This window comes from Neofelis nebulosa, chromosome 6, assembly GCF_028018385.1.
Source record: "Neofelis nebulosa isolate mNeoNeb1 chromosome 6, mNeoNeb1.pri, whole genome shotgun sequence".
Taxonomy (NCBI): Eukaryota; Metazoa; Chordata; class Mammalia; order Carnivora; family Felidae; genus Neofelis; species Neofelis nebulosa.
This window is the reverse complement of record NC_080787.1, coordinates 17,807,918-17,830,644: the sequence shown is the minus strand read 5'-3', so window position 1 is coordinate 17,830,644 and position 22,727 is coordinate 17,807,918.

The following is a 22,727-nucleotide window of genomic DNA, read 5'->3' as shown; positions in this document are numbered from 1 at the left end:
GATAGTAATGACAACAATAATAAATTGCTAACGTATATCAAGCAATACTACGGCTAGGTATTTTCCGTTCGTTATTTTAGTCCTCGTATCTCTATGAGCTTGGTATTGTCATGATCTGGCTTTCTTTAATCAACGTTTTATGACAGCGTAACGTGTATACCGGCAAATGGCACAAATTCTAAGCACGGAACTCAGTGCATTCCACAAACTGAACGCACCGCCTTGCCGCACGAGAGCACATCTCCGGCCCTCTCCTGTCTCCTAGTCATACCCCCTGAAGGTAACCGCTGTCCCGACATCCCAGAACATGGAGCGGGTTCATCAAGCTTGGAACCTCGCGTAAGTGGCGGAAAGTGGGCATTACACAATAGGTACCTTTGCGCATCTGGCTTCGCTAACATTACGTTGTGGCCTCGACATTACGTTGTGAGATTCATCTATATCCTTATGTGCAGTTTTAGTATGTAATTGCACCGTGCATTGTGTGGGGTTATAGTGTGTAAGTGTATTGTGTTTTGTGCCGAGCTGTGTATTGTGCATAGCGTGGCTCATCCTCCCAGCTGCAAAATATTCCCTTGTGTGACTACGCCACAATTAATGTTTCCATTTTCCTGTTGATGGGTTTCATACACGTTTTAACTTTGAGGTTAAAGTTCTAGGCGACGGTTGAAGGTTAAGAACACCGAGACTCAGAAGGTTAAAAAAAAAAAAACAAAACGCACCCAGGTTCACGAAGCTGGGAAACGGTGGGTCCGGGATTACAACTGAAGTTGGCCTACCTCCAAAGCCCACGCTGTTCAGCACCAAGCTCTATTGCCTTTCAGAAAAGCCACGTTTGCAGGAACCCCTCCCTGATGGGCGGCAAGGTCTTTTGTATAAATAATTTGGGAGGCCCAGGGGAAGAGGCCGTTTGAGTACCGTGACATAAACCCAGATCTGCCCACCTCTGCAGAGCTCACTGCCTTTAGATGTGTCCCCGTGGCTTTGGGACCCGTCTCCACTTCCACTACTTTGACTGACGATTCAATAGCGCCCCCACCCCACCCCCGCCCCGCCCCAGAACCTCACGCACTGCGGGACTTGACTGAGTAGCACAGACTGGAAACACATCATTGCACCTGAGACCAAGAGACGATGTGGAGCTTATGACACGGGCTTAGAGAAGCAGCCACAGAAAAGGCGGAGGCTTCAACAGCTATGCAAGCAGAAGCGGGTTTGGGCACGTCAGATTTGGTGCGTGCACGCAGTTTGTACGTGCGTCTCTAACTCACGGGTTGGCTCTCTCTCCTCCCTCTCTGCTATGCTCCTGCAGACAATTGATTGTGCTGTTTTCCAGAACGCTTGCTCGCGTCTTAATTGCTTGCCCTCTTCAAATGAAGAGAAACCCAATAAAGAGGTTTTATTTAGCCCCGTAAAGAGGGAGCATCGATGTTAGGCAACCTTTTGGGGCCCAAGCTTTGGATCCTTCTCAGCCCTCATCTTCCTAAGTGACTATGGCTAAAGACACACGGAGACTAGCCACCAAAGAACTTACAAGAACCTGGAGGAAGGCCTTCACTTCAGCGCAGCTCTCTTTCACCGCCTCTCAGCCGAGCTCCCTGGTGACTTTCTGCAGACGGGCACAGATTCGGTCACGCCGCGTATCTACTAGGTTATGTGGCCAGTTCGCAACCAATCGTGCAGCAAATGCACAATTATTATGGGCCAATGAACACTGCTTGTTAAGATGATAGAATCCCTGGGTCAGCTGAGCTAAGGCCAGTTGTTCTATTTATGGAAACACCACTGGACTTTCCAAGTACTCTGCCAGGAGAAATCCAACTTGCTTTGCAGGGCCTCGAGAATCCTTCTCTTCTCTCCACTCCCCTGGAGGAAAGAAGAGGCTGCTAGTATTGGCCAACTCTACTCATTCACTATGGCTGCTGCCACAAAACACTAAAGACTGGGTGGCTTGACCAACAGAGATTATTGTCTCACGGTTATGAAGACTGAGAAATCTGAAACCCAGTTGTTGGCAGGTTTGATTCCTTCTGAGGGCTGTGAGGGAAGGATCTGTTCTATGCCCTCTCAGTGGCTTGCCAATGGCCATCTTCAATGGCTGTGTGCTTCTCCCTGGGTGCATGTCTCTGGGCCACATTGCCCCTTCTTACATGGACACAGTCGTGTTGGATTAGGGACCACCCTATTGGCCTCACTTCATTACCTCGCTTGATTACCTCTGTGAAGACCCTATCTCCAAAAAAAAGGGCCACATTCTGAGGTACTGGGGGATTAAGACCTCAAACCAGGAATAGCGGGGGGACACAACTCAACCCATAGCACTGACGCCCACGAAGATTCCCTTCGTCTCTTCCCAGTGCATAATTAATTCCACTCTCTCCAAAATCTGAGGTCTGCATTCTGTATGCTCTGACCTCAACCCAAAAAACTCATGGAGGAGGTGAGAGTGAGCTTGATATGGCCCCGGCTCCAATTTCCTTATGGTCTTCTGGGGTCTTATCACCACGAGGAATGACGTTTCAGTTGTCAAGGTCTCCTGAGGTTAAAGGAGTCAGAGGCACCCAGGTAACCTCTGGTTCAGTCTTCCCCTATCCCCTTCCACACGCCTGATGGTCTCACCACTGGACCTCCCTCTTCGGGTCACACAGGCTCACCTTTCCCTCCCTTAACCGATGCTACTCCCGCTCTTTGCTCCTCTTTCTTTGCCCCTAGAGCAATCTTTTAAGATCTCACTCACTCCCTGTCTGAACAGACAGCATCTTGTGCCAGTTTGTTTCACGTGATTTGAGGAAGGAAAATGGTGGGGCATTTTCTCTTTCCATCTGCAATTTCTCAGCCGCTTGCTGTGGCTGTCGCTGACATTCCAACTCCGTGTCTCAGTTTTCTGGGGCCACGGATTTCTCTTCCAGGTATCCTGCCTTTGAAGCTGCTGCTAGGCAAGCAGAGACTGAACGGCTTGATCACATGGATGTTTGACTGCCCCTCTTTTCTGACGGGCTACAGGAACCCAGGAGATTTCACCCTTGGTTAAATGAGAGGAGAGTCAGTACTTGATTTTTAGTTTCCGGCACGAAAATGGGATTTTTTTTTTTTTTAAATCTTACTTTGACTCCAGCCCTAGTTTTCACGAGGTCTTTTCCTTCAAATTGACTTTTAATTTCAAGACGCCGCTTCATAAAAAACTCCCCCTGTTCCAGGTGCAAGCGAATCAAACCCTGGAAGGTCGCTCACATGGAGAGAAATGAGGAAGTATGTTGATGGGGATGACGTGGAAGGCGTCTAAAAATGTAAGATTTGACCTCATTTCTTTAAAAAAAGATGTAACGCTTGGAGATCTCTTCTGTGAGATATGAAGCTGCAAATGCATGGGTAGGTAGATGCGTGTCGATTAGAGGACTTCAAAACCATTGGCGACACCTGGTTAGTCTTCCCAAGGAATGAGCGCCTGTCTAGGAGAAACGCAGGCATAGAGAGAGAGGGGAAGCCACTCTTTCAAGATGGGAATCCAGTCTTAACAGCACTATTTGCTAATCGATCTGATTACCGATCCCCAATTAACCGATAGAAATAGGTCAGGAAGAGACGGTATGTACAAGTGTCGAGCCCCAGGCCAAAGAGATAACTCATCCCATGTTACACGAGGCAACTCTTAATCTGAATGGAAAAGTATAAGGGCAAAGACAGAAATAAAAGATGTATTTCTGGGGCGCCTGGCTGACTCAGTCAGTTCAGCGTCTGACTCTTGATCTCAGCCCAGGTCGTGATCTCACAGTTTGTGAGATTAAGCTCTTAGTCGGGCTCTGAGCCGACAGCGCAGGGCCTGCTTGGGATTCTCTCTCTCCCACTCTCTCTGCCCCTCCCCTGCTCGCTGGCACTCACACACCCATGCAAACTCTCCCTCTCAAAATAAATAAATAAACTTAAAAAAAAAAAAAGAGGTATTTCCTAACCCAATTCAATTCAATTCAATTCACTAAATAGCCTGATTTTTCATACAAAAATATAAACGCGTCCTGCTCCATTTAGTAGCTACGATGCAAGCAAGCTACGTGTTCCAAGTATTTTGATGCATACCTTTTCCTTCCTTTGTGCAATGAAAATGTATCGAGTACTTATTATGTGCAGGCGATGGAAATAACTTGCAGTCTGATGGGGACACAGAAAAGGTAAAGCAGTTGCAGTATACTGTGTAGGAGCCTGTAGGCCGATCGGCTGATCCAAAAAAAAGTGTCATCCAAGCTGACTACTATCTAAGATGAGGCCTGATGTTAGCCAGAGGGATTGCAATAACCTGGAAGTGAGACAAAAGTGGTCTGAGCAGAGCATTGACGGGGAAGATGGGAGAAAGTAGTCAAATTGGAAGAATTGCAGGCGGAAGGGTCTACAGGACTCGGTGACGGCTAGTTCCTGTGTCTTACAGGTCCCGGCACCGAATAGGGAAGAGGAATACCCACAAAGGTGATTTATTTTGCAAAGTGAATTGCCATATACTCATACATCGGCTTTATAAATCTCTATTTTTACACATAGCAGCCTTGTTTACAACCGTGCTCTCTGGCACAGCAGCTTTGATTTAACGGAACCTTTTCGTACCAATAAATTTCTTCCACGGTCTCCCACGGATAGCCTCGCTGCCGAGACGGATACCTGAATTTGGAGTGAAATTCTTCCACTTTCGGTCCGTGTGAGCAGGAATCAGAGGCTCTCTCAGGCTTTGCACACTATGCTGAAGGGGCACACGGAAGGTGAGCGAACACTAATTCGTTTTGCGTCGATAAGGTATCATCGGTGTAGCCAATATCTAAATATTGGAGGTTTTCCAAATGAATAATGCCCCTGCTCTGGAGCTTACCGTGTAGTAAAGACAAACCGAGTAAGTGATATAGTAGAAGCATGGACAGACACTTGTGCTCACAGAGTGGCGAGCCTGTGCATTCATTGAACCTGTGGTTGGGAGTAGCAAGGAGGGAGGTCTCATGGAGGAGGGGGCAGGAAGGCTGGATAGAGGACTTGGCTGGAGGCTACAGGTGCTCAGCTAGAGGGGAGCTTACGTGACTTCCAGGGAATAAAAACGCTGTGAACAAAAAATCAAAGCGTGAAAATAAAGGGAAGATTGAAGGACGGTGAACAGACCACATGGCACAGCCAGAGGGTGCAGGGTCATCGAGGAGAGTGATGAGAAAAACCCTGAAGGCAGGACAGTATGAAGGGTTGTGAGTGCCCTGAACCACATGCATGCAATCCCGAGATTCAACATCCCTCCCCACCCCTCCCCCGGCAGACTGGACCACATGAGTCTTTCTGTCTTCTCTGGGTTACGCCGCGAGTCAGAGTTGCTTTTAGAATGAGCAGCAGATGCATTCTCCAGCTGTTGGAAGGGCGTGACGTGCCTGACAGTCATCTGCACACAGGAGACAGGGGACGTTTTTGGAGGCAGAAGGTGAAGAGTAGAAGGGCGAAAGGATGAACGTTGGTTGCACCAGTGTAATGGGACACGGGGCAAGAGAAGCAAACAAAGGACACGCCAAGAGAGAAGTCACTGAGTGCGGGGACGATGGAGTGAGCACAGGGCCAATACAGAGGTCAATACGGAAGGCACTTTGGGAAGCATGAGAACATCACTACAGAGATCGCTGGAGTTTGCACCTCGGAGGTCGACGCCAGGCTCTTCCTAACAATTACCGCAGAGCCCTGGGGACCAACGTCGGCACACCGAGGAGATAATGAAAAGCATAAGTAGAGGACAACAGAAAACAGCAAAGATAAACGCTTTTCATTTATTTTTTGAAGATTATTTATATATTTTAGAGACTGTGCTAGCATGAGCTGCGGAGGGGCAGAGAGAGAGGGAGACACAGAATCCGAAGCGGGCTCCGGGCTCCGAGCTGTCGGCACAGGGCCCGACGCGGGGCTCGAACTCACAGACCGCGAGATCGTGGCCTGAGCCAAAGTCGGAGACGCTCAACCGACGGAGCCACCCAGCATGCAATGGTGCTATATTCGTTGGATAACCTGAAAAGTGAATTTTATTGTCTTCTTCCTGTTATCGGGTATTTTCAAATTTTTCTGAGTTCCTTTGGAGGCTAGAGGATGTATCGCCTTTTCACGTAGGGAAGAAACCCGTCAAGCTCTATCATCATTGTTGTGGCGATAGTGTTTGGCGGGGTGTAAAGAGAGGGCCACTGAAGAGCAGGTGGTAATACAAGTCAAGAGGGAGCCGTGGTTGGGAAATGCAGACAGTTGGTGTCCATTTTTATCATGAAGCGAGAAGAGCAATCACCCCCGGGAACCGGGGGCAGAATTAGGGTCTAGAGGAGAATGGCAAAGATGTGAAACAAACGGTTGAGAAATCGGGAAGAGATTGTGATGAGTAGCTGAGGTTGGGGACCACGGAGCCCCCCGGATCATCATCTTCTAAGGATCCCATTAAAATGTGGGGTGGATGCCTAGAATTTTTTTGCCTGTCCACCAGGCACCTCCCGGCCCACTTGTTCTCCTTACTACTCCGTCCGTAGAGGAGCGTAGAGCAGGGAATGGCTTGTGTCACACAGGCCTGCGGAGTGTCCCCAACATCTGCAGAGGCCATCAGCCCGGTCTCGCCCTACAGCCAGAGCCTGGTAGTAATGTAGGAGGCACAGCACCTCTCTCCAGATGATCACCACTTACCCGCTGCCTTTAGTCCTTACTTAAGCCCAGGGAAAACCGTAGCCAGATTTGGGGGTAGTGATGTCAGCTCCTGACATTTCTAAGGGCGCAGTCCTTTGAAACAGTGTAAGACAGCGAAAAGTGCCCAAGGCATTTGCTCTCCCTCCGACCACATCCTTCCCCTGAGGCAATGAGGATGGGAGGGAGGGGCTGGAGGAGGGAGGCGGGAGGACGCAGGTTCACTTTTCAAAACCCTTAAACTGACAGCCGACTGCAGCACCCCCGGCCGCTGGAAGTGCGTGTGCATTAGTGATTCACCGGGACGTCTTTGTTCCTTCCAGCCTGTGTCCCCGGCTCTCCCCATCTCTCTGCAGGAGAGGGCACACAGGACACGCCAGTCTCCTCCGGGCCCAGATTTGAGCAGCTGTCATTCCCCGTGTAGCCTCGCTCAGCAGGTTGCTGATAAAGGACCTGCCGGTCCTGCAAAGAAGTGATATATACCAAAAGGGACTGCATTCGGCTCTTCATTAACTGGAGGGCCAGTAAGTTTATGAAACTCACGAGTCAGTTAATCCATTACTTAGAACGATTAATGGCTAATTAACACGAGGACGAGGGCTGACCCATCTATTTATCTCCACTCACTCCTGAACACCCACTTGCAGACTCCAGGGCAGAAGACGGGTCTCAGTTCGGCTCTCAATTCAGATCCCGAGGGGCAGAGCGAATGGGATGGGCCAGGGACTAAATGCAACTTTCTCTTCACGTTGGGGCTTCCTCTGAGGGCCTAGGCACTTGTTAAATTTTCTACTATTGAAATAGTCGAACACGAAAAATAGGTAAAGCACAATGAAGGCAAGGTACCCATCACCCGCCTTCAACAACCATCAATACATGACCACTCTTATGTCATCTTTGTGCCCCGTTTCTGGGTTATTTTAAAGCAAATCCCAGACCTCATGTTATTTCATCTATGCATACTCAGTACATATCTCTAAAAGAGAAGGACTTTTAAAAACTCGTATCCACAATGCCATTATCACCCCTAAAAATGTCTAATAGTTTCTTTACCCAAAGGATACGAAAATGCGCCCCCTGATTCCAAGGGGCACACGCACCCCACTGTTTATAGCAGCACTATCGGCAATAGCCAAAGGATGGAAGGAGCCCAAGTGTCCATCAACGGATGAATGGGTAAAGAAGATGTGATGCACACACACACGCGCGCGTGCACATGCACCCACACCCACAATGGAATACTACTCGGCTATCAAAAAGAATGAAATCTGGCCATTTGCAACAACGTGAATGGAACTAGAGGGTATTATGCTAAGCCAAAGAAGGCAGTCAGAGAAGGACAAATACCGTATGATTTCACTCATATGTGGAATTTAAGAAACACAACAGATGAACACGGGGGAAGGGAAGAAAAATATGATACAAACAGAGAGGGAGGCAAACCATAAGAGACTCTTAAATACAGAGGCAAACTGAGGGTTGCCGGAAGGATACTGGGTGGGAGATGGGCTAAATGGGTGATGGGCATTGGAGAGGGCACTTGAGATGAGCCCTGGGTGTTACACGTAAGGGACGAATCGCCAAATCCTACCCCTGAAATCACTACTACACTATATATTAACTAACTTGGATTTATTTTTTTTAATCTACTAATTCCTTAATAATATTGAATTTCCTTATGAATCGTACAGATGTTTAACAGTTTGTTTAAACGGGGATCCAGATAAGGTCCAGACAGGGCAACTGGCTGTTATAGCCTCTGAACCTATACATTCTCCCTCTATTGACCCTTATTTCTTGCAATTTTTTGCTCGACCAACCATGCCGTTTGCCCGTAACGGTTTGCCAGTCTGGATGTCACCCTAATCCTGTCATTCATTTTTTTATGGAGTAGCCTGACCGCCTGTACCACGGAAAGCTTCCTGATCAACGTTTTGGCTTCCCCAAGGGAGAATTTGTATGGCGGTTGCTCCTTTCACTTACCAGTTTCCAAAACGAGGAAGCAGTTGCTGGGCGTCTCCAAAGGTGACCAATAGGATTTCTTCTTTTAAGGATCATTTACGAACTTGAGAGCGTAAAAGCTATTGGGTGTGTTCCAACGATACCATGATTTTCTTTACAGACCCCTAAATGGTCTCATCGGTAGACCACAGGGGCTTACTCGGGTTGGTTCCTGAGTTGTTTTTTGACACACCCTGGTAGCCTTTAAAAGTTTGCTTGCGTTTCTGGAAGACCAGACCCTCCAGGGTCATCTATGTTCGTCTTCCTGGGCTGGAATCACCGTCTTCTCCAAAGTTCTTTGGTTCCTTCCACTGGTATTTGGTGGCCACCGTCTGGATCCTAGGGGGACTTAGGCATTTTAAGACATAGATAGCCTTCGTGATACCGTATTTGTCTCTCAGGATGGAATTTTCTGGGCCATATTTTATACATAGGAAAACTTAGACCCAAGAGAGTGGTTGGGCCCAAACTCGGACTCAAAGCACATGGAAAGTTTCGAAAGTCTGAACTGTGTACACCTGCCCCTGTCTCCAGTTTCTCCCGTTCCATCAGAGGCAAAGGAACAGCCTGCCTCAAGAGCCCAGCAATGAGGGTAAAATGATAAAAGGGCCTGAGTCTCAGGGACCAAGAATGCCTGGAAACGCTGGAGTTGGTCTGGACGCTTGGGTCTCTGGTCTCTCCGAGGCTAGACCTTCCTCGGGACCCCTTCTCCTTGGCTGCAGCCCCCCTCCGAACTTCACCTTAGAGCACCAGCGTGCAGGGTCCTGGTCCTCTAGCATCAGGGAATTTGGGGGAAAAGCAGAGAATTTGGGGGAGAAGCATCGTGAGGTAATTCTGAACCCACCCTGCTCCACTAAAAGAGTCCCTTCCTTCGTCAGAAATTTAGGGAGCTTAAATTACAGTGACAAGGCAGAAGACGTGTCATTTGTTTAAAGTCAAAAATTCTTTTACGTAGAGGATCACTACCCCCCCAAATTTCTCCTTTCTGAAATCGTTTAGTACTGGAGTCACCCGACTTGGGTTTAGGCTGAGGCACGTCAGACTGAGAACAGCCTTAAATCCTTTCGGAAACAAGATAGGATATGATAGATATATATGATTGTGGAAACATATCTGCCATCTATCTATAAAGGGGAGGTGGGGGGGGGGGATACTGGATTTTTTTTTTTTTTTTTTTTTTCTTTTTTAGCCCTGCAGCCACCTCTGAGTGAGCTCGGTAAAAAAAACTCCGCTGCCCAAGTGATGAAATCAGATTAGCATGTTCCAACTCTGATGTTCTGTGCTGAGGGAATTGGAAGGAACGGGTGGTGTTGGAGCGGGGCTATTTTGCATTTCTCAGTGACATCCTCTAATGAGCTGACAACGCGGAACACCAGGCTGCCGTCTTGGAGAAATGAAAACAACACAGTGGTCATTTCACATCCTATCATCCCAGTGACAACCCATGAGCTGCCTTCTCCTTGCCTTTGATTAAAATACACGGGACCCGCATGAGGGACTGCAAGCAGGAGCCCCGATGGGGAAAGGGACCAGAGAGGTCCGCACAGAGGAAGGGGGAAGCCATCCTAAGGAGAAACGCGTTGAAGAAAGTCAGAGAGGTCGGGGTGCCTGGGTGGCTCAGTCGCTTAAGCGTCCGACTTCAGCTCAGGTGGCGATCTCCCGGTTCGTGAGTTCAAGCCCCACATCAGGCTCTGTGCTGAGGGCTCAGAGCCTGGAGCCTGTTTCAGATTCTTGTCTCCTTCTCTCTCTCTCTCTGCCCCTCCCCTGCTCGTGCTCTCTCTCTGTCTCTCACAGATAAATAAACATTAAAAAAAAATTTTTTTTTAAAGAAAGTCAGAGAGGTCAAAGGCAGCCGGCCTTGGTGTTCCTTGAAACTTGCACTCTTGGGAATTGTCAGCGACAATGCCTGATTAACTTTCTCCAGTAGAGCCCAAATGGTCCCAACCAAAGAGACCCAGTTCTATTTCATGGCTCAGTCACCACAGCGGTGCAAATTATAGGGTGAGGTTCCCAAGGCGGGAATTCAGCTGGTGTGCACCAGGATGGCTGGACCGGTTATTAAAATGTTGAAATTCTAGGGGCGCCTGGGTGGCGCAGTCGGTTAAGCGTCCGACTTCAGCCAGGTCACGATCTCGCGGTCCGTGAGTTCGAGCCCCGCGTCAGGCTCTGGGGTGGGCTGATGGCCCAGAGCCTGGAGCCCGTTTCCGATTCTGTGTCTCCCTCTCTCTGACCCTTCCCCGTTCATGCTCTGTCTCTCTCTGTCCCAAAAATAAATAAAAAACATTGAAAAAAAAAAAGAAATTCTGCGTACTGGTTGGCAAAAACCCACTCCCCGACTCCCTCTCCCACCCGTGTCCTAAAACCCCTGGCCCACCCCCACAGCTCGGCAACTTTACTAAACTGGCAAAGCTTGGCACGGGGAAGAGCCCCCGCCTGCGCCCTGATTTGGCATGGTAGGGCGACTTCCATCCTGACTGGTCAATGTCCAGGCCTCATTATTAAATAGTTTTCATATTTGATTAGACATGCCCATTAGACCGCCCAGCACTGCTGAGCCTTCTCGAAAGCTGCCAACAACCCACAGGGACAGGCCATCCGCTGCAGGCCTGCTCTGCCCTCCCAGCCTGCTGGGGCCTGTTGCCCCCACAATACCCCCCCACTGGTCCCGACGGAAGAACAAAGGGAGTGAAAGCCTTGCGATCATTCTGGCTCTCAGAGGATTGGACAACCTTCACATGCTTGGCAGGCTTATCGTTAGGAGTTTTTCCCTGCCCTTTTCTTGTCGCCAACCCTCCTTGAGCCTCCTGCATTAATAATGATGAAGCTCTTTAAACCTTATCTTGAGTCTTTGTTTTTGATGATTTCCATTGTCTGCGGCCTTTTTCCTCTCCCCCTGTGGCAGTTCTACCAGTCTCTGGTTCATCCGTAGCCACTCTCAGATATCCACAGTGATAATCACTGATTAGGTCATTGGGGGCAAAAGAAAAAAAAAAAAGGGGGTCATGACGGTGGTGAGGGCGGAAGGGAAAAAGAAAAAAAGGAAACATAGTTACGGAAAAGAAAGAAACGGCCCATTTACTTATTGCTGAGTTGAGTGCTTGGGTCAGGAACAATATTTTTCCCCGTGAAAGGGCCGAGGAGGGAGAAGGGGGTCGTATATCCCTAAAGGATCGTGTATAACGCGTAGCGTGTGGCGAAGGGGGAGCACCCTCTAGGACCACCCCGGGCTTGAGCTTGCCTGGTGCGAGGAGGGAAAACACGTGTCCCTCTGAAGCCATTCGTTCACCCCACGTAGATAGTCCCCTGCTTTAGGATCCTCATCTATCCTTTCTCCTCAATGAGAAAGCTGGAACTCTCAGGTGCAGCAGGACTGTCCCTCCTTTTCCTTCTCCGTGACAATGGCCTTGTGTTCCTGGATCCCCAGACTCTTCTTACCCCAGTGAAGAAACTACAGAGAGGGAGCATCCGGAAGGACCTCGGGCTGCCCACGTGGCAAGAAGCCTCACCCCTGCGACATCAGCCCTGGCTGGGGAACCCGGGGGATCCAGCTGCCAGCTTCCGGCCAGAGGCTGCCAGCTAGAGTGGAAAAGCAGACCCTCTCGGAGAAGCGAGGATGTATTTAGGACTCACTCACCATTCTGCCGTGAGCTCCAGCTTCTCCAGTTCGATCCAAACACAAGAGAGGTGTCGATTTATTTCCGTGTGTCTCAGTCTGTACAAAGTACCGGGGGCTTTGGAACAGCAGAAGACCACCTTTCTCTCAGGGAAAAGCTCATTATTTGGCTCTAAGAGGGCTAACGTGAGCTGATTTATAAAATAGTGACCTAAGAACTATCTCTGTGAGACAGACACAAGGCCGTGTGCTCATCACTTCTAGTTCATTCTCCGTCTGGGCACACAGCTGAACATTGCCCAGCAGGTCTGCAGCACCCACATGAATGAGCTCTAGCCAATGGAATGTGGACAGAAGGGCTGGGCCGCCCCGTCCAGGTCTGGCCTCTGAAACCCTTCCCACAATCTTCCCTGCATTATCTCTTCTCCTTAGCCAGCTGGGTACAAAAATCACCACAGAGGACTCAGAGATCCTACAGGCAGTGGAGTCACTAGCTGGAAGGATTCAGGGTCCCTGAAAGACTACGGAGAACAGAGCTCCCCTCCCACAACGCACGCATTCACACAGGCACCGCTTCGCACCGTGATGTGGACAAAACGATAATCTCCCTGTATTCGCCCACTGAGATTTTAGGGTCGTTTGTCCCAGCCGTTGTTGTTTGTACCCTATTTAATATACTGATGGTTTTTGTTGACAGATGGAATGGGATAATACACTCAGGGTGCCTAATTTTATGCCCGACGTATGGCAGGTGCCTGGCACTGTGCCAGAAACATAGTAGGTGCTGAATAGTTGAGGACTGTGAGACAAGAAGCTGAGACAAGATGGAATCTTCGTCACCATGAGCCATTGTAGCCAACGAGAGGGGAGGAAGCTCCCAGTATGGGAGACCGACAAAAACACGGGGACACACCTGCTGGAAAAGCTGTTGAAGAAAAAGGTACGTGGGGAAAATTTTAAGTGACAACAGTCACCATGTACCTTTCTATCTGACTTCTTCCTGCCTTTGTTGAACATGGACTATTCCAGGTTCCTTGAGTCCCCAGCTTCCCTCTGGGCCCTGAGCCTCCCTCGCTCTGGCACAACGTCGAGCGTTGCTTTGCTCTGGCTGTTTCCTAGAGCAACGCTTCCATCCCAGCCTTTGCCTGGCCTCTGGATCCAGCCACCCTGACTCATTCATAAAGTACTTCCTGTATGCAAGGCACTGCATTAAAGACTAGCCCGAGCAGGGTGCGTGCCAGTGGGTAGCCGTGGCACAAAGCCACAAGGGGAAATTGCACAAAGTGTAGAAACAATGATAAAACTCAGTGCCGGTCTGCATGTTATTATCATGGTGTCAGGGCAATCCTAAACAAGACCAGCAATTAAAATTCCTCCCTACCCATTGTGGAGAAAGAGACTGCACTGCTGGGGGGAATGCAAACGGGTGCAGCCGCTCTGCAAAACAATATGGAGCTTCCTCAAGAAGTTAAAAATAGAACTACCCTATGACCCAGCCGTTGCACTGCTAGGTATTTATCCAAGGGTAGAGGGGTGCCGTTTCCAAGGGACACATGCACCCCCATGTTTATAGCAGCGCTATCGACAACAGCCAAAGTCTGGAAAGAGCCCAAATGTCCATCGACGGATGAATGGATAAAGAAGATGTGGCATATATATACGATGGAGTATTACTCGTCGATCAAAAAGAGTGAAACCTTGCCATTTGCAACGGCGTGGTTGGAACTGGAGTGCATTATGCGAAGCGAAATAAATCCGTCAGAGAAAGACAGATATCACGTGATTTCACTCATACGTGGAATTTAAGAAACAAAGCAGATGAACACAGAGGAAGGGAAGCAAAAATACGATAAAAACAGAGAGGGAGGCAAACCATAAGAGACTCGTAAATACAGAGGACAAACTGAGGGTTGCTGGAGGGGAGGTGTGTGGGGGGGTGAGCTAAATGGATGATGGGCCTTAAGGAGGACACTTGTCAGCATGAGCAGTGGGTGTTATATGTGGGGGATGAATCACTGGAATTGACTTCTGAAATCATTATTGCACTATATGCTAACTAACTTGGATGTAAATGTTTAAAAATAAATAATGAAGAAAAAGACTACTTTTGGTACTACCAAAATAGAGAAAGCTTATTGAAGAATTTTTAAAAATGGCCAACTAATCTTGGACAAAGCAGGAAAGAGCATCCAATGGAAAAAAGACCGTCTCTTTAGCAAATGGTGCTGGGAGAACTGGACAGCGACATGCAGAAGAATGAAACTAGACCACCTTCTTACACCATCCACAAAAATAAACTCAAAATGGATGAAAGACTTAAATGTGAGACAGGAAACCATCAAAACCCTAGAGGAGAAAGCAAGCAACCACCTCTTTGACCTCAGCCGCAGCAATTTCTTACTCCACACATCTCCAAAGGCAAAGGAATTAAAAGCAAAATGAACTATTGGGACCTCATCAAGATAAAAAGCTTCTGCACCACAAAGGAAACAATCAGCAAAACTAAAAGGCAACCGACGGAATGGGAAAAGATATTTGTAAATGACATATCGGATAAAGGGCTAGTATCCAAAATCTATAAAGAACTTACCCAACTCCACACCCGAAAAAAAATAATCCTGTGAAGAAATGGGCAGAAGACATGAATAGACACTTCTCTAAAGAAGACGTCAAGATGGCCAGCAGACACATGAAACGATGCTCAACATCAGTCCTCATCAGGGAAATACAGATCAAAACCACACTGAGATATCACCTCACGCCAGTCAGAGTGGCCAAAATGAACAAATCAGGAGACTATAGATGCTGGCGAGGATGCGGAGAAACGGGAACCCTCTTGCGCTGTTGGTGGGAATGCAAACTGGTGCGGCCGCTCTGGAAAGCAGTGTGGAGGTGCCTCAAAAAATTACAAATAGACCTACCCTATGACCCAGCAATAGCACTGCTAGGAATTTACCCAAGGGATACAGGAGTGCTGATGCATAGGGGCACTTGTACCCCAATGTTTATAGCAGCGCTTTCAACAATAGCTAAAGAGCCTAAATGTCCATCAACTGATGAATGGATAAAGAAGAAGTGGTTTATAGATACAATGGAATACCACTTGGCAACGAGAAAGAATGAAATCCTGCCGTTTGCAGCAACGTGGATGGAACTGGAAGGTATTATGCTGAGTGAAATAAGTCAATCAGAGGACAGATATCCTGTGTTCACTCATACGTGGACCTTAAGAAACTGAGCAGAAGACCATGGGGGAAGGGAAGGGGAAACAAAATAGTCACAAACAGAGAGGGAGGGAGGCAAACCACAAGAGACTTAATACAGAGAACAAACTAAGGGTGGGTGAGGGGGTGGGAGAGAAGGAAAACGGGTGATGGGCATAGAGGAGGGCACTTGTTGGGATGAGCACTGGGTGTTGTATGTAAGCCATTTTGACCATAAATTATATTCATAAAAAAATAAAATAAAATAAATCCTGCCCAGATAGTACCCGCCTACTCCCCACATCCCCTGGAATCCCATTGGCTGGAGACACAATGTCAAATACAACATGGTCCTTGCCTTTGAGGTGCCTGTGGTCTAGCAGGGGACGCTTATAGCTAAAGGAACAAATAGCGTGGGGAATGATCAACATCCCCAGGGAAGGCTCTCCCAAAGCAATGTTGTTGGAGCTTAACTTTGCATGGCCAGAGCCAGGATTCCATAAAGAAGAAGAAACAGGCTTCATGACTCAGAGGCGTGAAAGCAGGTGACACAGCCGGGATCCAACTAGTTCCCCGTGACTGGCGGTAAAGATGCACCTGGGCAAACAGATCCTGGTCATTCAGACTAGAGCGGCCAGCAGGAGTCAATTCCAGAAGAGTCCTTATTATGTTGGCAATAAGAAACCAGCAAGGCACTGTTTTTTCCTTTATGTAACTGGACTGGGATATAATTCAACTACCATACAATTCACTCAGGTAAAGTATGTAACTCAATGGTTTGCTGTATACTCACTGATTTCTGCACTCATCACCACCATCAACTTTGGAACTTTTCCCCTAAAAGGAAACCCTGCGCCCCTTAGCTGTCACTCCCCCGGTGCTCTTGGGTATATGCCTAGGAGCAGCAAAGGATTTCTAAAACAGTAAAGTGAAAAATTAGATTTCCAATTTTTTTTTTTAAGTTTATTTATTTTGACAGAGAGAGGAAGAGAGAGAGAGAGAGCAGGGGGAGGGACAGAGAGGGAGGGAGAACCCCAGGCACTGACAGTGTGGAGCCTGATGCAGGGCTCGAGCTCACCAACCACAAGATCATGACCTGAGCGGAAATCAAGAGTTGGATGCTTAAGCGACTGAGCCACCCAGGCGCCCCTCCTTTTTTTAAAGATCTCTTGCTGACCTTCCACTGCCCAAGGCCCAACATGGCACACTCTGGCTCTCTCTCTCTCTCTCTCTCTCTCACACACACACACACACACACACACACCATGTTTCATTCATCATCCTCATGATGTAAACGTGAGGACCTACCTGCAGCCACAGGTCCCTGTCCCTCACCAGCTGGGACCACTCAGATGCTTGCACCTGTACACCTGGCCCATCCACCCACAGGCCCTGGTTTCCTGCCTCCGCAAGAAATGCCCGAGGGAACTCAGCCGAGCCAGCGCTGGCCTCAGACAAGTTCACCCTCCGGTTCCGCTTCCTGGAGCCCAGACTTGGCGAATCCATCCTCCAAGATCTTCCAGCTCTTGGCCTGTTCTCTGAGAGCTTACTCCCACCTTCCTCCCTCCCATGCCCACCCCCTCGGACCACACCTCTCCCAAGACGGGTGGAGCCCCGTGGCTTTCGATAGCAGCAGAGGCCCAGACTGTTCAGCACTCACGGAAGCCCTTGGAACTCGCTCAAGACCTACCTGCGGGGAAGATACTGTTGTCCTCATTTCGGAAATGTGGGAGCTGAGGCTTACAGAGTTTAAGTGCTGTCCTAGGGCTCCATGGCAGGTTGAGTGGCAAAGCCAAGCCTCCACCTGAAGGGAGGGGAGGCAGTCAGTGGTTAGAACTGCTCTTGGCAGGGGCGCCTGGGTGGCTCAGTCGGTTAAGCGTCTTACTCGGTTTCGGCTCAGGTCACGAGCGTGCAGTTTGTGAGTTCAAGCCCCACATCAGGCTCTCCACTGACAGCCTGGAGCCTGCTTGGGATTCTCCCTCCCTCTCCTTCTGCCCCCCCCCCCCGCCAAATAAATAAGTAAACAAAAAAAAATTTTTTTAAGACCTGCTTTCGGCAGCATGGAGCTAACCTCTCATCCAAGCGGCTCAGTCACAAGGGGCTAACCCTTGCTCTCCCAACAGTAGATCCAAATGAAGACTAGCAGAGCACATCCGTGGTGTCAGCAAAGTCCCGGGATCCTGTGTCTTCATGCTTTGTCATCCTTAGCATGGGACTTTCCATTTCAGGGTCAAAAATCCTACTCCGGACACCTGTGAGTTTTTAACTGGGAAAGCAACAGCTTTCCCAGAAGCCCCATTCGGTCGGCTTCTCTTCCGTCTCATGGGCTCATGAGGAATGTGTAACATTTTGGCTAGAACAAAATTAGCATGTGTCACCCAGGGGGAGGAAGAGAATAGATACTGGGTAGAGAGTCCACAGTCCCAGCTCTGAGGGGAGTCCAGCCCTGTGGCCTCTCAGACTCAACCTGTGCTGTCTCAGCCCAGCGCACCCCCCCAACACCCCAAAACGCACCAGGCTAGCCCACAGGACAGGCTTGGTGCTTCAGAAGAGGCAAAAGCCTCTCCCCATCATCCGTCTGCGCTGCTGGCTGAGTGCATGTCCTCGTGGGCAAGGGGACAACGTGGTCATTTCCTGGTTGAGGGGCTAGTGAGAAGTCCCCACTTGGGAAAGAGTGAGAACGCCCTGGGAACACACCAGCCCTCAACGTGCCAACACTCCCAGCTGCTGTGGGCCTCAATGGAAAAGGGTCCGATGAACTCGCCTCCAGGCTCACCACGCAGGTCCTCTGCAGAAACCTCAGGCTCTCCAAAGGGCTCAAGAATAAATTATGTATTAATCACCATCTCCAGATAATATGTACAAATTGTGTGTTAATGCTGTAATTTCTGAGCAGCATTAACCTGGAAGTTGGAGGGTGGGGGGAAACGGGAGACACTGATGAGATGGGAAGAAAAGAAATGCCTTAGAGGACAAGATACAGAGAGTCCTAGAAACATCCCCGCCTCGGGGGCGCGAACGACAGTGGGTACGCCCATCTTGGTCACCATTCCCTCCCGCTGAGTGGACCCAGGTAACTGAGGAGGCTTGATCACAAAAGAAGAGGGGCCTAGCAGGACTGTGTCGCCCCGCCAAGAAAGCCAGGCCCTTGCCCGCAGGGGCCGGTCATCTGGAGATGATGAGGCACTAAAGCAGTGCTCCCCACATCCCATCCTCCAAATGAGGTGCAGTGAGAACCTCGGTCAAGGCATTTCTTTTGGGGCTCCAATGCCCCCCTCCCTGTTGTCTGAAGACTAGGCTTGTGGCCGAGTTAAATCACCTTGGGCTTTTAGCAAACACCCTTCCACCTCAAGGCCCCAGAGGAAAAACATGATGCTCTATGGGAAGCGCTGTGGCATGGAAAGTTTCGGGGATCGCAGCCCTGGACTCTGAACCAGGCTCACTGTGAGCTTGCCCAGCCATCTGTCCGTCTTTCCGCCCGTAAAACTAGGGTTTGAACTGGTGGAGATTAAAGACCGCTTCTGGCTCTAACTCTATGACTTTAGATAGCTGGACTCGACCGCCCTGAAGTATGTAGTTCTTTTTCCTCCTTGTACGAATTTTCTCAGAAAGTGTGAATAAGTCACAGATATTCGCGACAATAAGCTTTGAGTGGTTACCATGACCTCTGGCAAAGTCCTTTAACCTGATGACTCAGTCTTCTCAGCAGTCCTATTGCGGGCCGGGTAGGTGTGACAGACAGCCCCACTGGTGGAATAACTGTGCACAGACAGGTAAGTAATCAACCATTGCAGTTCCCTTGGCCGTCTCGGCCAACTCCGGCTTAACCACATCACTCCAGCGAAACCTGCTTCTCTTCCAGTCTTCCCCTGCTCGGTAAGAGGCAGCTCCCTTCTCCCTAGACCCAGGCCAAAGCCTTCCAGTTTTTCCCACTTCCAACTCGTCACAAATCAGGTCAACTTTGCTCTCGAATGGACCCCCAGTGGGACCAACCCAGTCTAAGCCTCCATTATATATTGTCTGGACCATTGCAAGAGCCTTCTTACTGGTCTCCCAGCATCCACCCTTCTGGTTCCCATCTCACACATGCGCGCACACAGGGTGCTTTCTCTGTGCCATAGCCGGAATGGTCTTTTGCAAATGTAAGCCATCGTATGTCAGTCCTGTGCTCAAAACTTGCAGTGGCCCCCTATCTCACTGAGGATGAATTCCAAAGCCATTATTCTGGCCTCCAACGTCCTTCAAGATCTCTCCCACCCCAGCTTCTGATCGCCTCTTCCCCTGTCCCCCCATGGCTCCCTCCTTCCCAGCCACGCTGGCCCTTTCACTCCTCCTCAAGCCCTCCAGACATCTCCTTGTCTCGGCCCTTGCCTGAGCTGCTCTCCCCCCAGATATCCAACCGGCTTGCTTCAACACTTCATTCCAGTCTGCACCATACCAAGTAGACGTTCTCTGACTCAGTAAAATGGCACCTCTTTTCTCTGGATGTCCCCTAGCTTGGTTTATTTTTCTCTTTAGCACATCTCTGCCTGACATATTTCATATTATTTATTTTAGTGTCCTTCCCCCTGTACCAAAGGGAAGCTCTGTAAGGACAAAGACTCTGTCTGGTGTGTTCACCGTGAAATCCCCAGGGCCTACAAGAGTGCCTGGCATTTTAAAAAGTTCCTCAGTGTGATGGAAACGTTGGCTCACATAGTGACATTAAAGGGAAAAGTAATAATGTGTTTCCCATGTCACCTCTATTCCTTGGTCACCTATAAAACAGCCCACTGTGGATTTCTGCACGATATAAGGTATTTAAAACACCAATTACCTAATTATTTGACTCTTAATGAACTCATTAGTGAGTACGTTCGTGTGTGCAGTATGTTAGCATACGGAAAGAATTATACAGGTCCTAGGAAGGAACTATACACTGTAATGTAAATAAACAATAAAATGATTTGTGAAAGACACAGACTAAAGGCAAATATAGTTATCCAAACAAAAGAAGCAATTTTTTAAGTGCTTGCTTGCTGAATGAGTGAACCACACGGTCGTGAGCAAAGAGAAGTCAAGGGAGCCGGGGAAAGAGTGAAACTTTTGAACACCCGAAGCACACCCATTTCCCAAGTAGGGAATTCGTAGGTGGTCTTCCCTCGTGGGCATTCAGGAATCTGAAGTGAATGAGTGACTATGGATCATCATTCAAAGTCATAAATGAGGTCACAGGATCAACACACACACACACACACACACACACACACACACAGACTCAAAATAGACATCTGTCTTAACTATGTAACTATATAATTTATTACCCACATTGAGATGATTTTAAAAGTCAAAGAGAGAGGGGCACCTGGGTGGCTCAGTCGGTTGAGCGTCTGACTTCGGCTCAGGTCACGATCTCACGGTCTGTGAGTTCGAGCCCCGCGTCGGGCTCTGTGCTGACAGCTCAGAGCCTGGAGCCTGTGTCTCCCTCTCTCTCTGACCCTCCCCCATTCATTCTCTGTCTCTCTCTGTCTCAAAAACAAATAAACATTAAAAAAAAAAGTCAAAGAGAGAGACAAATAAACAAAACTATAACTTCTAAAGTATGCATTCGTAGATTGACAATTTTTTAAATTTTATTATAATGGTAGGTCTATGAAATAGCCCTAGCTAAAAATTATTTTCATAAATAAAGTCATTTCTGAAGGCGAAAACCAATGCACGTTAAAGCAAAAATTTTAATTAGACTGATTTGTCTGAACAGTTATAAATAACACAAGTGGCATGTTATTCGTGGTTCATAAACACTTACTGTAATCCATTGTGGCGTCGTATCTATAATACCATGTCACAGGTGTTTCTCTAAGACTATGTTTTAATATTTTTTTTAATGAAATTGCCTGCCATCTCTTTCCGAGTTGCATGTTATGGTTTATAAAGTTGAAATTGTTGAGCCCTTCAACTGACCCTTCTCGATTGACCACAGTACTTTTTTAAATGTTTATTTATTTATTTTGATAGAGCAAGCAAGGCAAGAGAGGGGTAGAGAGAGGGAGAGAGAGAATCCCAAGCAGGCCCTGTGCTGTCAGCGCAGAGCCTGATGCGGGGCTTGAACCACCAACCGTGAGATCATGACCTGGGCTGAGACCAAGAGTCGGATGCTTAACCAACTAAGCCACCCAGGTGCCCCCATAGTATTTTTAGTTAAGAAAATATTCCTTCTACAGGTAAGTGAAGAGCTAATTGTTTGATAAATGGAAAATACGTTGAATTCTAATTATTTCCTGGGGCACCTGGGTGGCTGTGTCAGTTAAATGTCCGACTTCGGCTCAGGTCATGATCTCATCGTTAGTGAGTTCGAGCCCCGCATCTGGCTCACTGCTGTCAGCGTGGAGCCTGCTTCGGATCTTCTGTTCCCCTCTCTCTCTGTCCATCCCTCTCTCCCCACCTCTCTCTCTCTCAAAACTAAATAAATAAAATATATATATATGTGTGTGTGTATGTGTGTGTGTGTGTGTGTGTGTATACGAATTATTTTCTTATTGATGTGTTAATATCTTAGTCCAGATCTTTTCGTGGGTGCCATTTTTTTTTGTCATTCAGAGCATTCTTTAACAGATATTTTGTGAGGCAAAACTCATCAAATACGTCCTCTACAGTTTTTTTAAATGTTTTACTAAATTTAGATGCTGTCAGATCATAAGATATTCCGAAGCATAACTATTCACTCTCAAATTCAGATTACTTAATTTGTTCAATTTTTCCTTTGGTTTTGCAGGTACAAAATTTGTTTTCCAATGATTACATTTTCCGAAAAGCTTCCAGAACCGAAGGCTCTGGGCACACCGTTGCTTGAATACTTGACTCAAGATTACCAACTGATTTTGAACAAAACGCACACAAAATTTAGAGGACTCACTTATCGAACAGGAAGAAAAAAAAACAAAAGGAAAAGGTCAGAATATATTGTAGTATGTTTGAGTTGATTTACAAAGTAGCCCGTTAGAGGCTCAAACATTTTTAAAATTTGAGAACATGCCGAAAAAGAAAAAAGAGCTCATTCTGCCAGGCTGAAGCCCTTTTCTGATTTGACATCAGCTCTATTACAAATTTTTTGTACTTGCGCTTCTCTGTGTATAAATAAAAATGTTTATGTCTGTCGACTATGGCTTCCACTTTGTTGGTAGACTAGCACAGCTTGTTTGGAGGCAATTATGAACGATGAATGCACTACATCTAATTCCAAACACACTTCTGCTCTACGGGTTCCT